Consider the following 17,845-nt stretch of genomic DNA (forward strand, 5'->3'; position numbering starts at 1 on the left):
GAAATGTCAGTGTTCCCTCATACAGGTCTTGAGATGTAGCGGTGGATTCTGATCCCATGCTATCACACCCAGCCTACTCTTGTCAGCAGCCAGCCCCCAACAGAGGTCAGGCACACCCCTCTTATTTTATGGCATGATCTCTGTATTTAAGTACCTTCCGCCAGCCCCCATGGTCCTTATGTGCGACACCAGGCATACAACTGGTGAAAAGCCACCAAGTGGCTCAAGCCTGCAGGCATGTCCCTTTCCACACTCTGCCGTTCTCTGCTTGTAACCTCCTCTCTGAAGTCACATCTCTCTCATGTCTCTTTCATGTCCTTGTTGGCAGCTTTATGTTTCTAAACATGCACAGTCACAAAACACACTTAAGAGCCACAGCCATGGAGCCAACCACACACACACACACACACACACACACACACACACACACACACACACTCACACACTCACACACTCACACCCTCAGGGTCAGTAGAAGGCATTGGGGCTTCATTCTGTCCCCACTCAAACAACCACACTAGCAGGACTCTGTCCAGGCCTGTGGCGTAATCAGGGCCAGTCTTAAGATGGTAGTACCTCATTTTCACAGGGAGGAGTTCTCTGATTTCTCCATGGAATCTTTTCTCACTGACAGCCATTCACTTTATTTCTGGCTGCTCTAAACAATGCTGCAGCAAACATTCTTGTACATGCATTCTCCAATCAGAGCTTTTATCCCTACTGACCACACTTCCAGTAATGTGGTTACTCAGTGGAAGGACACATGTATTTTTTTTTATAGGTAATGTTGCCAGACCTTGTAACACTTCCCTGCTATCTCCAGCAATTCCAGGGCCATCTATTCCCCTTCAGCCACTCCAGCAGTAGGTGTTAGCATCATTTAGAATTTTCCCTTGAATGATGCAGGCAACATGAAATCTCATAATTCCTATAATTCCAATTCCTGGTAAGACTTGTTCATCTTTAGTATGCTTGTTGATGACTTAGCTATGTGCTGTGTCCAACCTAGCCTCATCTTTGTCCAACTCCAACCCTTGTTGTCTATTGCAAGTTCTTAGCTGCTCTTTAAATGTGTAGGAATTAACCTTTTGTGTGACAACTGTGTCGCAAATAGTTTCATATTCAAATTGCTTGTTTTTGTATTGACATTATAAATGATATCTTTTGCCATGAAAATAATGCTTGTGTAATGAAATATTTTCAATTTTAATTTTAAAATAGTTCATTTACTGGGGATGGTGATGGGTGGTATATGCATGTGTGTGCATCCGTGGATCAGAAGAGGGTGTGTGGGGGGAACTGCTCTATATCTTTCCATCTTGGCATTCTGGTTAGGCTGGCGGTCATCCAGCTCTGGGGAGTCTCCTGTCCCTGCCTGTCACCTATGGGATTAGAAACATGAGTGACCACACATGGCCATGGGTGCTGGGAATTTAAACTCAGGTCCTTTTGCCCGTACAATAAGCTCTTTCATCTGCCAAGTCAGTTCCCTGGTCCTGTGTCTTTCTTTTAAAACATGACTTTTGTTTTGATACCTGAAACTATTATTTTTGCCATCTCCTACATTTTCTTTCAAGATATCTATTGCTTTAAAAATGTTTTGGTTGTTAACTCTCCAGTCCTCTTGGGGGTTTACATGTATAATGTAACATGAGGTTTAACTTGCTTCCAAAAGATAGTGGCTTGCTCAGGCATCATTAATAAACAATGTCTCCTTTTCCCACTGGATTGAAACATCAGCTCTGGTGTGTGATTGAGGCTCCTGAATACTCAGCTCTAGTTCTGTGCTGTCTTTGTCCTCCACTGTAAGCCATATCTTCATCAACACAGTTTGTCCTGACTGCCAGCAAGCCACATCCTCCCACTGATTTTTATTTTCCATGGGGTCTAGCTGTACCTGGTTCTTCCTTCTTTGGCACAAACCTGCAGTGGTCATATTCAGCTGTGTCTGAGTTTATGGTATCCTGGTGTCTAAGATGGATAAAGCTTCCTGTCAGGAAGCAAATGTGTCTGGAATGTTCTTGCTGATCTTTTCTCTCCTCAATACCACTCATCCTCCACCCTGGCAGCTGCAGCTAATCAACTAGTGATTCTGACCCTTTAATGTAGGTCCTCATGTTGTGGTGACCCCAATCATCAAATTATTTTGTTGCTGCTTCATAACTGTAATTTTGCTACTGTTATGAATTGTAATGCACTGTAATGAATTGTAAATATCCAATATGTGACCTCAAAGGGTTGCAATCCACAGGTTGAGAGAACCACTGTATTATTAACGCAAAGTATCCAGTGGGTAAACCGCCACAGAGCAGACAAGCCTACAAAATGGAGCCACCTTTGAGGTGCTGAGAGCTGGAAGCTTGTCACACTGGAGGAGCTTAGAACTCCCACCATGGGCTAACCTGTCTCTAAGATCTTTAGATATAGAGATGGCTAAAGGAGACATAGGTCATGTTCAGGTTATAACAATGGCACTGTGTTCACTATTTTTTGATGTGATAATAAGATAGTGATAATTGTGGTTATATTTTAAAAAGAGCCCCATCTGGGCATGGTTGGACACACCTATGATCCCAGTACTCAGGAGTCTGAGGCAGGAGAACCTCAAGTTCTAGGCTAGCCTGGGCTAAATAATGAGATTCTTTCCCCATAATTCAAAGCAAATTAAACCAACAGATACAAATCCCTCTTTTTATTTTAGGGAAACTTGCCAGAATGTATAAAGATAAGATTATGATACTTGAAATCTGTTTCTAAGTAACCTAAGTGGCAAAGATAGGTGAAAATACAGATGGACTAAGATGGACCACTGCTTCATCATTCTGGCACTGGGGCTTGGAGGGAGGAGGTCAGTTAGCAGGGAGCTATCACGTCTTCCCTATTTTAATGTATACCAGAGATAGTCCATATTACAAAAAGCTTTAGGGCTAGGAATGTAGCTCAGTTGATAGTGTGCTTGCCTGCTTTGCACAAGGCTCCAGGTTCAACCCCTAGCATCGTGTAAATCATGTGTGGTAACACACACTTGTAATCTTAGCTCTTGGGAGATGAAGGCAGGAGGATCAGGAGTTCAATGTCATCCTAGGTTACACAGTGAGTTTGAGGCCAGCTTGGGCTACATGAAGCCCTGTCTCAAAAACAAACAAAAAAAGTTTACTTGTGCACACAGGGGCCAGTGAGATGACTCAGCAGGTCTAAAGATGCCTGATACAGAGCCTGTTGACTTGAGTTCAATCCCTGGAACTCACATAATGGAAGGAAAGAGGTGAGTCCTCCAAATTTTCTTCTGACCTTCAGGAATAGGCTGCGGCATGCAAGCACCACCCTGCCCCACCCCCTGAGCCTGGTGCAGCACTGCCTGCAGTGGGTTGTTTCTGATTGCAGGGTGGGGTCGGATGGGAGCAGGATGCTGGGGTGTGAACAGACTTGGAGGAAGGCATTGAAAAGCATGGGGCTGAATGTTTTTCTCACAGGAATGGGGGAAGCTCTCTTGAGAGTTTGGCCTTTGTTTCCTCTGCCATTCTTGCACTGATTTGCCTTTCTGTGCTTCCCATGTGGGGTACCGGACTTCTGAGATGCCCAAACCCAAACAAAACCTCTTTTCCTTGTAAATTATCTCACCTCTAGTATTCTGTCACAGTAGGAAGTGAGTGGACTGACTCATGGGAAGAAATAAATAGAGGGAGAAAGTGAGAAGGCCCCTCGAGCGGAGATAGAAGGGAAGATGAGGAGGCTGTGTGGGAGCCTGGGGTGTGTGTGTGTGTGTGTGTGTGTGTGTGTGTGTGTGTGTGTGTGTGTGTGTGTGTGTGTGTGTGTACCCCAGGTGTAGACTTGGAAGCAAGAAGTAGTTGGTAAGACAGAGCTTTGATGAGTGGTGTGGAGGGACACACAGCCCTGGCCAAGCTGAGAACCGTGGGAAGATGTTACAGGTTAAAAATGTGAGCTAAGACATCTTAGCAAGATGCTGACGATATATTGGATTTATAAACTCATGATTGTTTAAATACATTTCTCTTCATTTTGCCACGCTAAATTCATCTACTACAGAGAAGAAATTGAATTCTGACACTAAATTAACTGCTCTTTGCCTCTTTGCAAGGCCACATGCTTTTATTTTTTTTCTTTCTCTCACTCTCTCTTTTTGCATAACTTAAATTCAATTTTTTGGCTCTTGCTACATTTTCTCAGCTCCTACGCACTTTTGAGGCCCGTTATAGTGTTATTATCTTATTATTAGTCACTAACTGGGGATAATCCACTTTTCCAATTGATCTATGCTGCTTTAAAACTCCAGCTCCACAGGCAGTGATGGCAGGCGGGTTAGCAAGTTCTGAGAGCTCGTGGAGACAAGACTGTGACCAGAGGCACTGACCCTGGGGCTGCACTGACCTGTGGTCAGGCCTTAAAGAAGCATCTTGAGGCAGATTGTCAAGGTCACTGGCAGGGTCAACTGCTTGCATCAAACTCATGTTGTGTGTGTGTAACACATGACACAGTTCCTGCTACTCTGTAGCTGTCCTAAGTTTGATTCTGCTGGTGTTGAGCTCATTGGTTGTATGGATTGGCCCTCTTTACCTACAGACTTTAGAAGGACCCTCTCTGCATAATTTAGCCTGGTACCTGGGATGTTCACTGTGGATGAGTGAGGTTTGGGTATAAACAGTTGTTGAATTCACTTAAGAAATAACTGACCCGAAGTTGCATGTTGGAATAGAGAAAGATGAAGTCAGAACACTCAATGGACTCCAGAGAATGAGTGAAATATAGTGTGTTCCAGCAACCACTGGGAAGGACAGGCTGTGTGGCTGAGTGTCTCTGACCTCTTGGCTGCTGTCGGGCACTTCTTCATTCTCCTACTTGTTGACAGTGTTGGGATAGCTTTGGGAATACAGCTCACAATGAGAGGAAAAGAGGAAAATGGATAAGAGTCTCTGCCTGGGGCTCAGGAGGGTTCTTGGGGTATAAGGGGAGGGTCCCTATGGATGATGTGGGAGGTAGAGGGACAGAAAGGTGACTTTTGAGAGGCACAGGTGCAGATGACATGTGTCTGTGGTGTTTGGGGAGTGTGGCTGTGCAGCCTGAGTTGTTCGGGATCCAGAGATACTAGACTGTGGTTCTTGAGGGACTTCCCCTTTCTTTGGCCTGGGCTACCTGGGTGTGGCTTTCCAGAACTGCAGGGGACAAAGAAGCTGGAGGCTGGGTGCCTGCTTGGATAAGCTGATAAACTGGCTAAAGGCTTAGTGAAAAGGCAATAATTTAGATGTATGAATTTGTATTTGGGGTGCTAGCCATGCAGCTCAGTTGATGAGTACTTGCCTAGTATGCAAGAAGTCTGGGGTTCACTCACCACAACTTCATAAACCAAGCATGATGGTGCCTGCCCATAATTCCAGGACTCAGGAGACGGTGGCAAGACAACAAAAAAATTCAAGACCATCTTTGACTGCAGAGGGACTTAGGGGCTAGCTTGAGCTACATGACAATGCCTTTAAAAAGAAAAGAAAATGTGGGTTTTGTTTTGTTTTGGTCTTAGGTAAAAAAAAAAAAAAAGTCAGAAGTGATCAGTATTAGAGTCATTTGGCCTGACTCCCTCCTTCCTTCCTTAGTTGGATGCATTAGGTCTGAGCTAGATGCCAGACCTCTAAAGGTCTGTTCACCTTTCTGGGTCATTTTGAGTTGTGCACTGGAAGGTGACAGAAAACAGAAGGGAGAGCATTGGGGGCAGAGGTGGCTCTCTTTTGTGAGTGACAACAGTAGCTTTGAAAGCAGTGGTAACCCTGAACTTTAGATTCTGTGGCTTTCTTACACTTGCAAACCTATAATAAAGCTCAATTTATGTATTGGGCACATAAGAGATTAATAGCTAATAATAAAAGAGACAATGGAGTGTAATAAAAGTTATGGGAACATGCCTTTCTTTCTCTCCCTCAAAATACCTTACTATTCCATGCTGATGAAATTGGAATGGACAATAACAGGGTCCTAGAAAAGGAGAGGCTGTGGGTTATGCAGAAACATAGAGGCTTAAAACCCAAGGGGCGGTCCATGGTAGAAAACAATCCAGGGGGCCTTAAATCCAGGGCTTGCTGGCTGGAAGAACATGTGACTACTTCCCTGCTGCTTGTGCTAAGGGTTCAGCTGTTTGTTCTTCATGGTCCTAAATGAGGCTGTGAACACCTTACCCACAGGATGGCCTGGGAACTTCTCTCTTCCTTTTGGGACTGGTAATTGAATCTAGAATCATACTGACTCGTTTAAGCAAGTGCTCATCCATTGCCCAGCCATCTTTTGCACGGGCGGGGGAAGGTTTTATTGTAGTCCATCATTAAAGGACGTCAGGATAGGAACTCAAACAGGCAGAAATCTGGAGGCAGACGCTGATGCAGAGACCATGGAGGAGTGCTGCTTACTGGCTTGCTTGTCATGACTTGCTTAGCTTGTTTCTTATAGATCCTAGGACCATCAGCCCAGGGATGGGATCACTCACAATGGGCTGGGTCTTCCCCCATCAAACACTAATTAAGAAAATGCTATACATGCTGTTCCACAGCCTGATCTTATGGAGCCCAGTCATCATTTTCTATTTTATTCTGAGACAAGTTTCCCAAGCTGGCTTTGAACATAATTATGATCCTCTCACCTTAGCCTCCTGAGCAGCTGGGATCAGATGCCTAGAAATGAGATTCAGGGTGAGTCTTTGGGAGAGGGACAGGCTGGCCTTTGACATCTGATTTGGCTAGCGATTGGTCCACCCAGCCTCCTGTTTCCTCATTGTTCTGAACTTGAACCCTGGGACCTACAGGTCATTCCAGCTCCTCTATCTGGGTGTCTGGGTGCCTCCTGATATCCTTTAGCAATACTTGTTCAGGACACTGGAAAGCTCCAAGTTCTTTTGTTTGTTTGTTTGATAGTTTTCCTATGGCATAGGGAAGCTAAGTCTTCTTGCATCTTCTAGGGAACCCTCCATCCCAGAGGCTCTAAATGACTCAGAAAATCACTCAGTTATTTTATGTGGAGAAGCAGCATCCCTCTTACCTGGTGATTATTTGCTCAGCAGGGATATTCAAGGGAGATGTTCAAGGTCACAGAGTTTCTTTCTCCTGAGACAGCTGGGTCTTTAGGGCATACTTTCATGGACAGGCAGGAGGGAAGCTACACATTAGGGCAATGGGGCAGGAGGAGGCCAAAGATGGAGTCTTGAAATGTCATCTTCACTGTCCTAGAAGGTTATAAGACAAAATGGTTTAATGACTGTAAAGAGTTCCTAATGGTCTTGACAAGTAGTAGACGATCGAGTGATGACATTAACACAGTAATAATATTAATGTGGGCATTTGATTAACATATGCATAACCCAGATGCTCTTATCAAAATATACATTCATACTCTAGTGTAAATGTCTGATGAAATACCATAACACAGACCTCAAATATTGAACAACAGATGGTTAAACTAAAGACACAAATTCCCGAGGTTGGAGTTTTGAGAATCAGTAAATGGAATGACTAAGAAAGGATTCTGGAATTAGTTAAATCTGAATCAAAATTCCAGCTCTGCACTTTCTCCTGGAATGCACGACAGTGGGCCAGATTCCTACCCTGTCATGCCTTGTAGTATCATTGTGTGCCTTTGAGAAGCAAGTTAAGAGTCGGGGTGGGAGGAGAGCCTGACACATAGTAGTGCCCCTGGTGAACAAAATCTGGAGTGAGATAGGCTGGAAAAATCCTCTCTTGGGGTCCTGAACCTCACTTGTAGTGGCCTGGCTTCAGCTATGTTTATCCTGTAAAGCCAGTGAGTACCTACTACGTGCTGGTAGAGACAAAGCCACATCCCCACTCTGCTCAGCCAGGCAACTCCACAGTTTCTGTTCTTCCCCTGGTGGTTAGGTGTCCTGTGAACACAAAAATGAAGAACCTGCCTTACCCAGCACTCATAATCCTTTGGCTGGGGGATCTTGAGCCTTATAAAACTCAAGGCCATTGAGAGAGGGATGCAGAGGGCAGGATTCCAGATTTGGTTATCTCAGGGCCCTCAGGGGTGGAGGCTGTTGGGATCTGGAGAAGGCACTGTAATTCACCTGGCCCCATCAATTTTGTGCCAAGGCACAGTCTCCTGCCTTGTTGGTCCCATAGCCCCTTCCCAGTGGGTAGAATGAGCACCCTAAATTTGTGTCCACACTCTGTCCCCTGCATCACACAGAGCTTCTGGAGACATCCTCCTTCTCTTCTGTCTCTGTTCCTCCAGGCAATATCCTGTTAGACAGATCTGGGACTGGGACCTGTCTCAGGCACTCCTGGCCTTGCCCTTTTCCCATCTCCTACATAACAGCTGTCTGCCACTTTCTGTTCTACAAGATGGGTATGATGCCTCTACATTGGAGGCTTGTGCTGCCCTCAGTCTGAAACTGTGTGGCCATAGGAGCAAACTCAAGCGCTGAGCAAATGAGCCTTGCCCTCAAAGGCTCACAGACCTGGGTCTGAGACTCCCTGACAGCCCTCAAGTCTAAGTGAGAAGATTCCTAGAGGCATAAGACAAACTTTTAAATGAGGAAACTGGGCCCCAGACAGGGCCAGGGCTCACCCAAGAGTTCACAGCCCAGGTGCCTATGAGGTGAGGTGTCAGGTTTCCCAACTCTCCACATGAGAGCTTGCAGCTCCTCAGCTGAGTCACTAGACATTTGGTCAGCTTGGAAAGCCTCTGGGGACTGTCAAAATCCTCACACAGATATCAAGACTGGATGTCCCACTGTGTATGATAACATTAATAGACTCTGATTTTCAATTACCAAGTAATTTGTTTGTCAATAAACTATCAGTTGACATTTTAATTGGAATGAAGAGTTGAGGGCCAAAAGAATGGCTAAGTGGGCAAGGAGCTTGCTGCCAAGCCTAATGACCTAAGTTTGATCCCCAGAACCTATAGGTAAAAGGAGACATTCAGACTACCCACTGGGAGGGAGGACATCTTGGCTTTTCTTGATTCATGGAGAGATCTAGGGGCATCAGTTACAAGGATGACATTTTTTCTCTTAATTTGAATGGTCAAGTAATTATTTGTAACACACCAGGTGCCTCGACACCATATTTTGCCTGTGGTTGAAGGTATGAGGGACACTGACTTCTAGCTGCAGGTGTCTGGGCTGTTGTTGAATCCTGATCTTGCTCCAGGGAGTGTAGGGTGAGGGAGAGTGACGAGAAGCTGAGCTCTCAAGGCCTCTATAGGTTGTACCCTATGGGCCATGAGGCCCACATCCCAGCTAGAACTTGGAGCAAGCCCTCAGAGATCGAGGGTGGCATCTATTACCCCTTAGCTGTGTGGTCTTGGGAGAGTCACCTTGCTCCCTGGGCCTCTGGTATTCATCTGTCCAGTAGAAGACATAAGAGCAGCCAGGTGGTGGTGGTGCAAACCTTTAATCCAAGCACTCCAGAAGCATAGGTAGGCAGATCTCTGTGAGTTTGAGGCCAACCTGTGAGTTTCAGGACAAGCTCCAAAGTTACACAGAGTAACTTGTCTCGAAAACAGAAAAAGAAGAAGGAGGAAGAGGGAGAGGAGGAGGAGAAGAAGGAGGTGATAATGGCATTTTCATTGGAGATGTTTGATAGGGATGGAATGAGGTAAAACTAAGAGTCACTTACAGGGGCAAATGGGACTGTGGCCACTGCAGTCATCATTACCTTATTTAATGACATCCCCTAAAATGAGGGTTTCAATAGACCCTACCTACATCCACTCCTAAATGCCTTCAACTATCAAAGGAGGGATGGTCACACCACTCCTTTCTCAACCTGGGGCCTAGTGGTTCAGTTCTACTCATGAGCCTTCTCGTGATATTAGGCTTGTTGGTCTTCACAGATGGGTCCTTACTGCCAGCATATCTCAGCCTACAGTGTCCTCATCACACCCATGCTGTCTGACCCAGGCTTCCTGTTACATCCCCACTATAGTTTAGGAGCATAGATTCACCGCTTAGAGAAATTGCACTGAGGTAGAGGGAGCTCACTGGACCCATGACCCTCCCTGTGGATGACCATGAGGAAGGTGCTGACCTGAAGCCACTCAGGTCCCCTGTCCCCTCCCCTTCCTCCTTGCTGTCCCTAGTGTCTTGCAGAAGACAAGACTCCTGAATGAGGTTGGGAATGCTGCCACTGCTCAGTGAGCTAACGATGAAATTGGAGATGCATGGGCAGGAAGCTTGGTGAATGATGATCACAGAAAATGCTGAGAGGTGTTTCCTGGAGATGAGCCCAGCCCTCTTGGAAGGGCAGGATGAATGAGAGCTCAGCCTGTTCTGTGGCATCAGGGGGTGAGGGTATTCCAGCTCCAGGATAGACCTAGGCTCACATCCCAGCAGTGCCCCCTTAGGTGAAGGAGTCCCTGAAGCAAAGTTGACAGGGCCTTGGCACAAAATGGACGCTCAGAAAATACCTGGTGCTTCCTCCAAAGGGCACAGTAAACTTTTTCCTTTCTCTCAGGGAGGGGTCCCAATCTTGCAGCTGCCTTCACTGCCCAAAAGGGGAAGAGTTCCAATTGGCAGCAGAGGCTCTAGTATGTGAGGTCATGGGATCCCTGACAATGTTTCTCAGGACTACAGTTCATCTGCTTACGATGGTCATGCTCAGGGACTTTCCCACTGGTCCTTTGCTGTCTCTACACACAGAGGCTGGGTTGGGGTCATATACACACAAAACATGCTCTGTTTGGTTTTGTGGTGTTGGGGGTGGAGCCTAGGGCCTGGAGTATGATGCATAAGTGCTCTGCCATTGAGCCACACCACCAGACCCACCCTGATCACTTCAAAGTTTTAAATGGCAATTTCACACAAAACTGTCTTCTCTTCCTCTTTGGGTCCAGTTTCCAGGCAATGTTATTTGAGGGAACATGCCTGCTCTGACGTACACGACCTAAACTCAATATACAATACTTTGGTTTTGGACCTCAAGTTCAGGGCAGAAAAATAATAAATTTGCTCCCTTAAAAGAGGGGGCAGGAACAGGACTACCACCCAGGCCTAAGAAGGTAGTTGGCATCTCTGTTCTATGCTAAACCCTAGATTCTCATTCTGCACCTTCATCAGCATCTTTCTTTTAAGTGCTCCACCCAGCCAGCCCTTGTGGATACCCCTTTCCTGTGACCCAGTGCCCTTCCTGGGGACTCATTCTTTGCAGTGGGAGCCCTCTGTTCCTTGCATGTGGTACGGTATGACAGACACTGAGAACAGGTCTGTCTTTGTCTTCAATGCCTGCCCTCTCGGGGACAGTCCTATGGTATCCAGGAAAGGTAGCCTTGGCTTGGGAGCCCCATGTTATCAACAGACTCTTATTCTTACCTAACAGATACTTATGTGCAGTCAGAGCATACTCAACCGCTGGTGTGAACCAGCCACAGAGCAGCAGTGACCCATGAGAGCAGGAATTATCACCTCATCACATCTCGGCCACATTCCTTGTCCTGAAGTTCTGCATGTGGGTCTTGGCCAGGGACTGCTGGACTCATTATCCCTCCAACAACTGCATCCTCAACAGCATTTATTAGGAGACACAGTTGTGAAGGTTCTGAGCAACTGCTATGCACCTGGCCTCTAGACAGAAGTCATGGTGGTGTCTATTGTCTTAGCTCGTTGGTCTCAGTACTCTGAGAGGAGTCATGAGACCATTATCTGGACCAATAAGTTGAAACACAGGGATGTAGCTAGGAAAATACAGAAGAGGCTTGGACTTTGCTTTGTACCTCATTCAAGAACAGACCAGGCGTTTCTCCTGGGCCATTGCAGGGAGATACAGAAGAAAGATCAGATTTTCCCAGAGCCAGCCCTGTCTGATCTACACAGGGACAGCACACTCAAGTTGATATGGCTTTGATCCCGCTCTGTATGATATATCACAGCTATTTATACCTGTGAAGACTTTATCCCTTTCCTAGATCATGTCAGGACCCTTTGGGACAACTGGGATAGCCACATGAATGCTGGCTATATATTAATATTACCAAATTCCTAACTCCAGACTTCCCTGACTGTGTCACACAGATTGGCATATACAGCATCCTTTCCATGCTCCAGTGGCTGAAAGATACCCTGACTCTACTATATGATCCCACACTCTTGGGCTAATGCAATGCAGAGCCTATAAGGTCTGAATAGAAGGATACCCATTCACCAGCTCTGTCTATCACTCCTTTATCACTTAGGTTTAGAGCCCCAGACTCACAGTGTTCTCCTGTGGCCTCATGGCTTGGAATGCTAGCTTGCTCTGTCACTCTGCTTGTCTGGGCCATCAGACTGTGAAGCTGTCTGAGGGTAGAAGCAGGGCTCCTGCCTGTGTGTTGAGCTGGCCCAGACAGTGTTGTTGCATGAAACAAGTGTGACAAGAGTCAGAAGAGAACAAAGGCATTTTGAAGACCCTTTCAAGGTCACCAGCTGGCAGGGAATGAGCACTGTCATATTGTTTGATCATTTATTTATACTCTATTTTCAAACAGGACTCGAAGCACCCGAGATGAAAGACAGAGAAACAGAGGAAACAAAAGCTCATGTCTTAAGCTCTTCCGTTTCCTCCCTGTGCTTCCTTGAGTCCTGAAAGCTATCCCTAATCTGTTTTCTGAATCATGGTGCTGGAGTCTTCCTGTGGTTCCATCCTCCATGCAACTGTGCCTCCCAGCCAGGTCTTCGTGGCCCTGAGCATCATCTGATACCAGGGGATCACACTACAATCAAAGCCATGTGGCTGTGTTGAGAATTCTGCAGCCTGAGTGCCCATGACCCAGGTGAGCATACAGTATATCTCCTCTTATATTTTTTTTGTGTGTGTGGGGGGTCAGGACAAATCTGCTATTGGCTGGATAAAGCAGGAGGGGGTGAATCTGGAATGAGATGGGAGCAGGTCTCATCACTAGCTATGTTCTTAAGGTTTTCAACATTGGGCACTGGAACAACAGTAGTATCAGGCAGGGCTGGATCCTTCTCTTCCTGAGAGCTGTTTACTTTCTGTCTGGTCCTGGAGACTGAGCTAGAGTGCAGCATGCATCTATCAAACCTGTCACCTCTGCCAACTGTGAAACAGTGGGCATGGTGCTGGCATGGGAAGTCCCCTCCGATTTTATTCATGTAAGTACTGTGTACTGATTGATTGCTCCTCTAGAGCTCCCTTCTTCAAAGACAAGCAAGACACTGAAGTCACCAAGCACCTTGTGATGGTTAGCTTTATTGTCAACTTGACATTATCCAAAATCACCTGGGGAGATAGTGAGGGATTGTCCACATAGGGTTGGTCTACGGGCATGTCTGCAGAAACTGCCTTTAATTGATGTGGAGAGACCCAGTCCACTGTGGGCAGCACCACTCCCTAGCCTTAGATTCTAGACTGTGTAAGAGTAGAGAAATCAAGCTGAGCACAAGCAAGCAAGCACACATGCATCCATTTCTTTCTGTTCTTGACACTGGATGTGAAATGCCTTGGTTTCCTGTTATGGTTGAGTGCAACCTGGTATTGTGAGCTAAAGCAAATCCTTTCCATCCTAAGTGACTTTTTATCAGGGTATTTTATAACAGCAACAGGAATTAGAACTAGAAATGAGTACAATGTGCCAGAGTCTCCTTCCTGCTTTGTAGTCACAATTTTCTTATTTCCCAGAGGGAGACTGGTGCTATTTTCTCCCTTGCTTAGGTGGCCAGGCTTGGGGAGATGGCTTAGTTAGTAAAGTGTTTTGCCTTGCAAACATGAGAACCTTAGTTCACTCCCTAGAACTTATGCTGGACATTGGAGCTGGGGAATGACTCAGCCTGAAGAGTACTAGCCATGCAAGCATGAAGACTTGTAAGGAGAACGTTTTTTCCTCCTGCTGCCACCACCAGCCCCAAATAACACACAGAGACTCTGTATTTGATACAATGTTGTTGGCCCAGTTACTTGTTTCTTATCGGCTAGCTCTGTCTTAATTATTAACCCATTTTTGTGTATTTCCACGTGGTCTTACCGAGAGCGGAGGAATGGCGGTTCTGTTCTCTCCAGGCTCTCCATGCTGACTCCTCCTTCCTACTTCCTCTTTCCTCCTTGTCTCCTAGTCCCTCCTATCTTTCTTTTCTATTGGCCAACAGTGCTTTATTATTAACCAGTACGAGAAACATATATAGAATGACATCTCCCATTAAAGACTGAAGTTCAGATCCTCAGCACCCATTCAAAAAGTCAGATGTAACAGCATTGTCCCTGCAACCTCAGTGCTGTTGGGGTGGAGACAGGCAGGGTTCCAGAGCTCACTGGCTATTTGCTCAGCAAATCAGCAAGCTCCAGGTTCAGTGAGAGATCTTGTCTCAAAGAATAAGATGGATAGTGATTGGGAAACACCCCTAATGTCAATTCATGACTTCTACACACATACATGCATACATGAACACAAAGCCAGACAAGGGGCATGTGCTTGTAATTGTGATGCTAGGGATGTGGAGATGGAAGAGGTGGGTTCTCAGCTCAACCACCTTAGACTAATCAGTGAAGGCCAGGTCCCAATAAGAGACCACCTCTCAGGGGGAAAGTGGTTGGCTCCTGAGGAAGGATTCCTGAGGTTTTCTTATGTACATGTCCTCATCTACACACGCACACACACACACACACACACTCTCTCTCTCTCTCTCTGTCTCTCTCTTTCTCTTAAAAGAAACCCATATCCAATAGCCATGTCATGGCAGTACATGCCTGTAACCTTACCACTTGAAAGGCAAAAGCAGGAAGATCAGAAGTTTAAGGCTATCCTTAGCTATATCATGGGTTCAAGGTCTCCTAAGCATGGGTTCAAGGGCTACATGGGACCCTGTATCACAAAACAAACAAAACCCCAGTATCCAGGAAACTTGAGACTGAAAATTCCTTAAGAGTACAAGGAGAAAAGTTCAAAGACAGTGGGCTCCTGTAGTCCAGCTCCTGTCCAAGGAATGACTTGACCCATGTTCTCACTCTCCTAAGGGGCACATGATGGGCATAAGTGAGGCAGGAACTTCAAACAGAGCCCGGCCCTCACTGCTTGAGTCTTCCACAATACCCTTCTATCTCTGGAGAACATCCTTCACTCAGTCAAATGCTGAACAAGTTAGAAGGCTATGTAAACAGAGGAAGCCAGTGTTGTCTCCATTTTGGATGCTGTTATCCCTTGTTGAGACACTCTTCTGGGATTCCCTCCACCCCCATTCACATCTGCCTCTTGACAGCAGCTGCAAGGATGCAGTTAAACACAAAAATCACATCACAATCCCTTCTTTGTAAAAATCCTTTGGGGTTCACATGCTTGGTTCCCTGGATAGCCTGGATCTGATCATCTCTATCTAGCCCCTGGCCTGTAACACTCTCTCTTCAGCCCCCTGAAATGAGCCCCATGTGTTTTCCTGCCCCAGAACCTTTGCATGAGCTCTGTCAAAATATATTCTTCTCTTGCCTTTTCCTGAATGGCATCTATTTTTTCCTCCATAGATGCCATGGAAATGTCATTCTTTCAGAGATGCATCTTCCTGCCTGCTGGACCTCCTGGATTTAAACTGGGATCCCTGGTTCCATTCTCCCTGGCAGTTTGTCATTGCATTTTCTCTGGTTTGTTTTTCATGTCCCATATTCCACAGACACAGGCATCATGTCTGCTTTGCTCTTCCTGCCCCTTAGAGCTCTGAGCCCAGCTTTAAGACTTCTCAGCACCTTCAATTGGATGGTAGTAGTGTTGGTAGCTTTTTGCTGGGTGTTCTATGCACCACCAGTTAGTTAGTCCTACTCTAGAAAGGCACCCAGGACTGTCACCCACATTTGAGTACAGTGCTGGGCTATAGCTGTAGGGCTCTGCACACACAGCAGGGTTCATTTAACCCTCATGGCACTCAGGCTTCTGCTTCCTCCATTGTGAGATGGGAATTCCAAAGACCAGGAGGTTGGAAGAGGCTAATGTAGCATTCCTTTCTCTTTTGCCTTTGACCCTTCTCTGGGCAATAGCCCCACCTCACCTTTTTAAACAAGGACTAAGAGGACCGAGGACCAGAAATGTTAAGTTTATCTGAGAACAAAGAGCAGAGCTGGGTAAAAGATGAGGGTCTTGCATGACTGTCTCTCCCACTTGCCAGATGTGGCACAGCATCAGGGACCTCAGACCCAGAGGGTCAGGAGAAGGGAGTCCCCCTCCCCCCCTGCCCAGCACCAGAAGAGCAGTCAGTCCATCTCTCTTGCCCAATACTTCTTATCTTCTGTGAGCAACTTCCCCAAGGGCAACAGCAACTGCCTCTACAGAGCTGGGCCCCAGAGGACAGGCTTTCCCACACCAAGACCCTCGGGGGACACCACACAGAAACTGACCTATATTAATTTCAAGTTCTATTTGCAGTCTTTGTCACTTCCCACCCAGCACATAACCCCACCCTGCACAAACACTTTATCAGTCCAAGGACATTGTAAAAATAAAATAATCTGACCCCTGCCCTCTGAGAGTCTCTGCCCCCTGGTGCTGCTGTTCTGAGGCAAGGGGACAGCAATCACAGCCCAGTTTGAGGAAGGGATGCCACCCTCTTGGGAGGAGATGAGAAGGAGGCAGCATTTAAAAGAGGAATAAGGAGCTGATGGGTGTGATGAGCTAGGGACCGAGGAGAAGGCAACAGGGGGAGGAGAGAATTAATGAAGCCGCCTAGGGGCAGGTCACCAGGGAGGGAACAAATGTGCTAGAAAGAATGGAGAATAGAGACAGAGAAGGGCAAGTCCTGGGGAGAATATGCTGGAAAGGGAGGCATGGAGAAGGGGATCACAGACAGCACATGAGAGCAAATGGAAGGACCCACAGCTAATATGATTAGGGTTTTGTTTTTTTTTTTTTTTTTTTTTTTTTTTTGAGTGGAGGCTGGGGGAAATGCCCCGGAGAAGAGTTAGGTGGGAGATATAGCTGTCAGTACAGAAATTGGCAGTTTTCAAACCAAGTGGAAGCCAAAAACTGACACTCGAGGTTGTCCTGTGGCCTTCACATGTGAGCTACCACATGGGTATGTCCAGAAACACACAAAGATCAGGACATTGGTCTGCATGGAGGGAGGTCATGTGAAGATGCAGGAAGACGATGCCATTGCAAGCCAAGGACAGAGGCCAGGAAGAAATCATTTACCTGACTTGTGAACTCCAGGACTGCATGGGAAGAAACCCCTGTTCTGAAGCCTGGAAGGCTGTAGAGCTTCTTGTGGCCACCCTCATACACCCCTCAGTCCCTTATGTGAAGTTCATTCATCGCTTCCCCCAGGCCTGTCTTTATCTTGTCACCTAAGTCAGGTGTGGGCATGGCTGCACCTCTTGGGAGGAGTTCCTGGGTAGACAAGAGACAGCTCTATCGTCTAACAGAAAGGAGCTCCAATATATGCTTAGACAGTTCTCTGTCTTTTTGGAAGCATCTAGAAGGCACTGCCTTGAATCTTGGTGACATTGTAACAAAAGGTTTCAAGGGACACCCTTGGCTAAGCTGTCTTCCTGGTAGGGACCCTGACTTTGAGCTTTGCCCAGAAATCACTTGTCATTTTGAGAACTGTTATCAAGCAGAGTCTGGGAAAAGATGACCAAACCCAATTCATTTGGTTTATCTATTGTCACTAGTTTGTTCACTGGCTTCTCTTATTGACAAAGCCAGGGTCTGAACTCAAGGCTGCCAATTCAAAGCTTGTGCTCTGGCTGGGAGGCCCTGTTGCCCCTGCACCACAGAGCATGTTTTGTTCAGTCCTGATGGAAGGGTGGGGTTGAAGCAGGGGGGACAGTAAGGAGCATACTAGGCACTAGGTTGACACTTGGTTGGAGATCCAGAAATGGAGGGGAATGCAAGGTACTAGGAGTACCAGCCCACTGTTCCA

Source organism: Phodopus roborovskii, unplaced genomic scaffold (genome assembly GCF_943737965.1).
Source record: "Phodopus roborovskii unplaced genomic scaffold, PHOROB, whole genome shotgun sequence".
Classification (NCBI taxonomy): Eukaryota; Metazoa; Chordata; class Mammalia; order Rodentia; family Cricetidae; genus Phodopus; species Phodopus roborovskii.